We start from the raw sequence: 7,205 nt of genomic DNA on the forward strand, positions 1-7,205 counted from the left end.
TGACTTCGCCCACAAGGACAGACCCACTGGAGTCACCACCTCATGTTTGACTCCCAACCCCAATGCCTTTGTCTCGCTTAGTGTTTTCTTCTCATTTTCCCTTATCATTTGCCAAGCCAGCCTTCTATCTAATTCACAAGCCTCGAAAACCCCACATCCATGCAAAAAGCCTACCTGGTTAGATGAGTTGAGAAAAATCACCATTTTCCTAAAATTCCCACCAACTATTGACCTGATCTATCCTTTCCCCACCTCCTTCATAGGGGGGAATTCCAAATAAAAGCAGGAAGGGACGGAAAGAGAAATAGGGAGGGAGGGAAGAAGGAGAGAAGAAAAAAGATAAGAAGTCCAGAAAAGTGTCAGCTCCATGAATGCCCAGGCAGAGACGCACTCTAAAGCATCCCATTAGACTCTCTCACCACCAGTCAGTGCATCATTGGGTCTTTTCTGTATTTAGATGCGCTATTCCCCACCCACAACCTTATTACCTAGTTCTCTTCATTAGGAATTATTAGCAAATCAAAAAAAGACAGCTTTACAAAGGAGCAAGGAAGCTGTTAACTAGAGTAAATGTCAGCTAACAAAGTTAGCTGATGAGTCCCTAATGAAGACAGAGCACGTCTACCGAATCAGTTGTTCTACTAGTAGAAATGATGGTGGAGAAACAGCCCACCTGGGTGTGCACGCCTCCCCTCTCCCATTGTTTGTTATGTATTCTGGACCCCTGGGTAAGGTATGTGGTTTGTCTCCTTGGGTATAACCATGTCTGGTGGAATTTGAGTCGCCTACTTTTCTGGAAAAGGAGGTAGAGTGAAGTGACCCTAGTGAATAGGGCTTGGATTCAGGCTCTAAGGCAAACAGTGGCCTGCTAAATGCAGAATTTACCACTTTTAGATTGCCATGACTTCTTTTTCTTTTGGCCATGCATACAGGATCTTACCTCCTGGATCAAGGATCAAACCCATGCCCCCTGAAATGGAAGAGCAGAGTGCCGACCACTAGACTGCTAGGGAATTTCCTGCCATAATTTCTTAACAACTACATATATCATGGGAAGGTCCAGTGTACCTATAGATAAATGTATACATTGAGTTCAGCTTTTGAATACCTTAATTATTTGTATGGCAAATTGTCCCTGTTGACATATTAGATTAAGTCCTAAGTGATACAGACAAACAATAGGAGCCGTCTGTATGATGTCATGTAATTTGTGAACTCCTTGGTCCTTGTATCAAGGTATCAGACACCAAGTCAAGGATCCTGAACCCAGCGATGCATCCCTCCCTTCTTTGTACCAAACCATTTCATCATGTGTTTACCAAGGCCTCCACCCTGTGCTACACTGGGTCTTACCACAGTCTATAGCCCATGCTACCAGAAAGTGTTCAAATGTATCACCACAATACAATAAAATAATAGATAATTAATTAAGTACTACATCTGCAGTCAATACAGCTACTACTACAACTGGGAAGGGAGGTGGGAAAGATATTAACTTCCAGTGCTTGATCAAGATCCAAACAGATGGTAATAGGAATAGCAGGACTCAAGACCAAAGGACCCCGAGTGATGGAATTTCTGCAGAACATCTGTACACCTCCAACCAAATTGGTGGTGGGTTAGGGAAGGATTCACAAACAAGATCATCAGCTGTCCCTTGAAAGGAGATGTAAAAGAGCATGAAGTGCTCAAGAAATGACAAGCAGTCAGCAGGGCTGAGCTTCATGTTGTAGGAAGAAGAATTGGAGCAGTGGGAGATGAGCCTGGAGCAGAGCCTCAAAGCATCAAATCAGAAGGTCCTTGAGTGCCATGCTCAGATAGCCAGTGATGTCCAAGCTTCTGAGGAGATAAGTTTTGCTTCAGGGACTGCTAACAGGAAGCAACAGAAGAACAAAATCAGCTTCAGTTCAGTTCAGTTCAGCCGCTCAGTCGTGTCTGACTCTTTGAGACCCCATGAATCGCAGCATGCCAGGCCTCCCTATCCATCACCAACCCCCGGAGTTCACTCAGAATCACGTCCATCGAGTCAGTGATGCCATCCAGCCATCTCATCCTCTGTCATCCCCTTCTCCTCCTGCCCCCAATCCCTCCCAGCATCAGAGTCTTTCCCAATGAGTCAACTCTTCGCATGAGGTGGCCAAAGTATTGGAGTTTCAGCCTTAGCATCATTCCTTCCAAAGAAATCCCAGGGCTGATCTCCTTCAGAATGGACTGGTTGGATCTCCTTGCAGTCCAAGGGACTCTCAAGAGTCTTCTCCAACACCACAGTTCAAAAGCATCAATTCTTCGGCACTCAGCTTTCTTCACAGTCCAACTCTCACACCCATACATGACTACTGGAAAAACCATAGCCTTGACTAGATGGACCTTTGTTGGCAAAATAATGTCTCTGCTTTTCAATATGCTATCTAGGTTGGTCATAACTTTCCTTCCAAGGAGTAAGCGTCTTTTAATTTCATGGCTGCAGTCACCATCTGCAGTGATTTTGGAGCCCCAAAAAATGAAGTCTGATACTGCTTCCACTGTTTCCCCATCTATTTCCCATGAAGTGATGGGACCAGATGCCATGATCTTCGTTTTCTGAATGAAAATCAGCTTAGATCTCAGAAAAGCCTCCTCCTGTCTTGAGCTCCTATTACATCTCTATCACTCCAGGGAATATACACCAAGAAAACTAGGGTATCAAGGAGTTCAGTGGTACAGGCAATCTGTGGATGGTAGGTGGGGGAGAAGCCACAGTAGGGCAGAAATTGGATGCACAAACTTAGGCTCATCCTGCGAGGACTGAGATCCAAGAAAGAACCAATCCCAGAAGAAGCTAAGGTACTGAGTCAGACCAAGAGAATAAAACAGGAGTCTGGTTTCTGCCCTAGGTTAAAAGCAAGTTTGCAAGCCAGAAGCCCAGATCTTAGACAAGAACAAGGGCTTGAGTGCCATGTCTGAGCAACTGCAGCAACCAAGATGAGCTCTGTGAAGTCAATGGGTGAATGAACCTCCAAGAGATGACCCCATGCATCTATGATGAGATTGAATCCACAGTGCCCTGTGCATGTGAGAGCGCTGTGCTGACCTGTGCTCCTCAGTAGGGTGCACACTGTTTGGAGAACTAATGGCAAAAAAGCTACCCGATGGGTCTGGGGTGTAAAACATGAAGCACACTGCAGGGATAAGGACCAGCTTGAAACAGGAGGTTAAAAAAAAAAAGCCAGACTCATTTTGCAAAATCTATCTACACAACCACTATGGGTCCATATTTTTTTTTTCTTTTTAGAGCCCGAGTCCTGCTGTGGAATGTACGTGTTGTGAAATTCCAGCACATCACGAGAACACAAACTTTTTCTCTTACCAGTGGGGTTTATCAGCACAGAATCTTTTACTTGAAGCCAGCAAAATTTTCAGTGTAGGCAGGAGCGGGTGTAATGAATCTCTGTTCATGAATAAAGGCGTTTTTTTCACCTGCTGAGGCCATTAGTCATTATCTGGGGTCTCACTGTGACATGCACGGTGGAGAAGCAAGGCCACTGAAAAATAAGATAAATTGGTAATTTCAAGTTTGCAGGATGAGTGAGTCTCCCTTTTGACGTTTTTAGGTTAAATGAACAGGTGTTCTCATTGGCATCTATACATTTATGAGCACACCTTTAAAAAAAAAATCTATTCATTCCTCTGGGGAACAAGCCAGGACGCAGTGTGAAAGAACCAGCATCTTTGGGCACTTTGTTGGCATCTGAGGTTCGCAGTGCAACTCATGTTTCCTCCTGGTGGGGATCTGAGGAACACAGACACAAACAAAAATAAATCCCGGTTATTATCAGTTCTATAAGAATCTACAACTCCAGCTGCAGGAATGGTGGGTAAACGTTTGGAAAACACAACTTAGGATAAGGAGCTCCTTGAATATTTGCTTTGGAATCAGCCTACTCGGTCAAGTCTGCAGAGACAGGACAAAGATCTATCAAACTCTGAGACCAGTCTGCTCTCCCCTTCAATGCAGGGGTTGAGCCCATGGGGAGGAGTGACCCAGTGAATGTCATGTGCTGACCCAAAAACCAATGCCTGAGGGGCAGGGTGAGGGGGTGGAGAGAAGAGGCTCCTCCTGCATCCTCTCTCTTACCCCTAAGGGAAGAGGAACAATCATCTCACTCTGTGTAGACCAGAGTAGGAGAGTGAGAAGAGGATGAAAGTGAATTCTCTATGGCAATTTACTTGTGCTGCCAGATTTAATCTGCACATATAGATGGTGTTATCTGTATTTATACAAATAAAGAGACTGAGATTCAAAGGTTAGGTTACCTGTGTGAGGTTAGACCATAAAGGAGAATGTCCAAATGTCAACTTGTGTTCATGTTCATTTCATTCTACCTTGAAGACTGAAGCAACAAATAACCACAAATTTGGTGGCTAAAACAAGAGAATTTGGGGGAATTCCCTGGCAGTCCTGTAGTTAGGACTCTGCACTTCCACTGCAGGGGGGCCCTATTCGAGTCTTGTGCCCATTTTTTAATGATTAAGATTTTTTTGGTTTTTGTTGTTCAATTTTAAGAGTTTTTATACATTTCTAGGTAAGTCCTTTATCAGATACGTCTTTTGCAAATATTTTCTCCCAGTCTGTAGCTTACCTTCTTATTCTCTTGACAGTGTCTTTCACAGATCAGAAGTGTTTAGATGAAGTTTAGCTTATCAAATATTTCTTTCATGGATTGTGCCTCTGGTGGTATATTTTAAAAGTTATGGCTGTACTGAGGTCACCTGGATTTTCTCCTACATTTTCTCCTCAGAGTTTTATAGGTATGCTTTACATGTAGATCTATGATCTACTTTGAGTTCATTTTTTCTTAAGGATATAGGGTCTAGATTCATCTTTTTGCATGCAGAAATCTAGTCATTTCAGCAACAGTATCCCCAACAAAGAGGAGATGTAATTTTATATGCAACATGCACCAATAGAAAGTCACATTTTAATTTATTTTTTAGATTTTTTTGATGTGGACTATTTTTTAAGGTCTTATTGAATTTGTTACCATATTGCTTCCATTTTACATTACTTTTTTTGGCCTCAAGGCCTGTGAGATCTCAGCTCCCTGACCAGGGGTCGAATCCATACCTCACTACTACAGATCCTTTCAGCCCCTTCCTCTGATGCAGAAGCATCACCCAATTATCTTAATCAAGTATTTGAAGAACACGAGGAATCAGACTCCTTGTGACCCTATGCTTTTTATTCATCCAGGGTTAATATCAAAGGTTAATGGAAAGGCCTCTGCTTCTTGGAAGAACTGAGAGGAATTCCCACCATGGTGAAATTTCACCATTAGATATTAATGCACTACAGACCCAGTGTGAATTGACTGATTTTCTGATTTAGCAATTATAATGTGAACACTCAAAACTATATCCCAAGAGTTCTTCTTACTTAGCTGAGCCCACTTAGATGATGTAGTTGAGTTCTAATTGCAGTAAATTGGAAATAGGGCAGTACATCTATTAGATAGAAAATTTTACTCATGGCAGTTTGCCTTGGTCATAGGGTCCCGTCTTCATTCAGAACACCCCTCCTTTCTTTTCCAGCTTTCACTGACCCTCTGTTAGAGAGGATCCCAATTAGACTGGGAAATCTACTGAAATGAGCAAAAGGGTCAGGGGAAATGAGGGAGAGGTGAGATCAAAAGGGAAGGAGAATAAAAGAGAAGCAGGGGGACAGGAACACTTCCCATACTTCGCCCAGAGGGGATCTTTTGCCAGACATTGCATTTCACTCCAAGTAGCTTTAGCAAATGTGGGTCCTTTTCACACGGTACCTCAAGAGATTTCATGTGTGACTTTGAAATACTTTGCTAGTACAGAATTTCACAGCTTTGCTACAAACAAGAATCTGATCCTTATGATGACCACTTTCACAGAAGCTCCGGGCCACAGACTGTCAGTGATCACAAACAGAGAAAAGGAGTCTCTGAACTGCAGGGTCTGTGTGCTGCCCTGAAACCATGCACTGTCTGGACCACTCATCAGCTCCTAATTGTCTTGGTATAGTTTTTTTTTGTTTGTTTTTAACATGTGCATTGCTTCTTATCCCTAAATTAGAAGTTTCTTGAAGGCAGGGACTGGAATCGACCCTACAGCCAATCTCCTTGGCTCACTTCCAGCTTACAGGATGTCTCCTTAACAGATTCGCCTGTCCAGATGCTCTTGTGTTTAAATGTGAGAAAATAAAACATGCAGATCTGAGTGTATTGGCCTTTCTTCTCCAAATTATTGATGAAGTCCTTGGGAAAACACTTAATCCCAAGTGGACTCCAGTTTAGCCCAGAGACAGTGCACCTGCTTCAAAAGCTACTCAGTTCAGTTCAGTTGCTCAGTTATGTCTGACTCTTTGCGACTCCATGAACTGCAGCATGCCAGGCTTCCCTGTCCATCACCAATTCCTGGAGCTTGCTCAAACTTATGTCCGTTGAGTCAGTGATGCCATCCAACCATCTCATCCTCTGTTGTCCCCTTCTCCTCCCACCTTCAATCTTTCCCAGCATTAGGGTCTTTTCCAATGAGTCAGTTCTTTGCATCAGGTGGCCAAAGTATTGGCGCTTCAGCTTCAGCAAAAGCTACTATCGTGTGTTTTTTCTATTTATTTCCAGACTTGAAAACCTGGGAGAGTTACACACGACTTGATGTTGTCAATCTGTCAATGGCTGATTTAAGGCTTAAAAGCAGGCAGGATCCTGACAGTTAAGTGCATGCAGATCTAGCTGGAGCCTCTCCCGAGGCTGGGGGTCATGTTCACTCAAGGCTGAATGAGACTTAGGGCGCTGCTAGAGGCAGATTAGCAAGAGATATCTGAGAACAGGAAAAGCTGTCGGAGTAGGTGTGTGTTTCCCCAAGTCTTTAGAAGCAGGAATATTAAGAAGGCCCTCTTGACAAGCTACAAGGCTACAGGAAGAAGATTCTCTTTTTTTCCTTTAAATATGTCAACTAATATATGTATATATATATAGTTTGATAAGATACATGGGGAAAAGAATTTTTTCTTCTCTTTTGCAAAGAAGGGTCAAAATAAACCTGGTAAAAGTCCCTCTGCTGGGGGTTTTATCTCTGATGCAGGCTGTGCTGATTACATGAAAGACCCTAAGGTTGGGGTAACAGGCCTCAGCCTGACCCCTAAGAGGGGATTGGAAGAGGCTGTAGGCAGGGCATCCTGGAGGTCAGGTCTCCTA

The sequence above is a fragment of the Bos grunniens genome, chromosome 13, assembly GCF_055505025.1.
Source record: "Bos grunniens cultivar Pamir isolate PY7600 chromosome 13, Bosgru_T2T1.0, whole genome shotgun sequence".
Taxonomy (NCBI): Eukaryota; Metazoa; Chordata; class Mammalia; order Artiodactyla; family Bovidae; genus Bos; species Bos grunniens.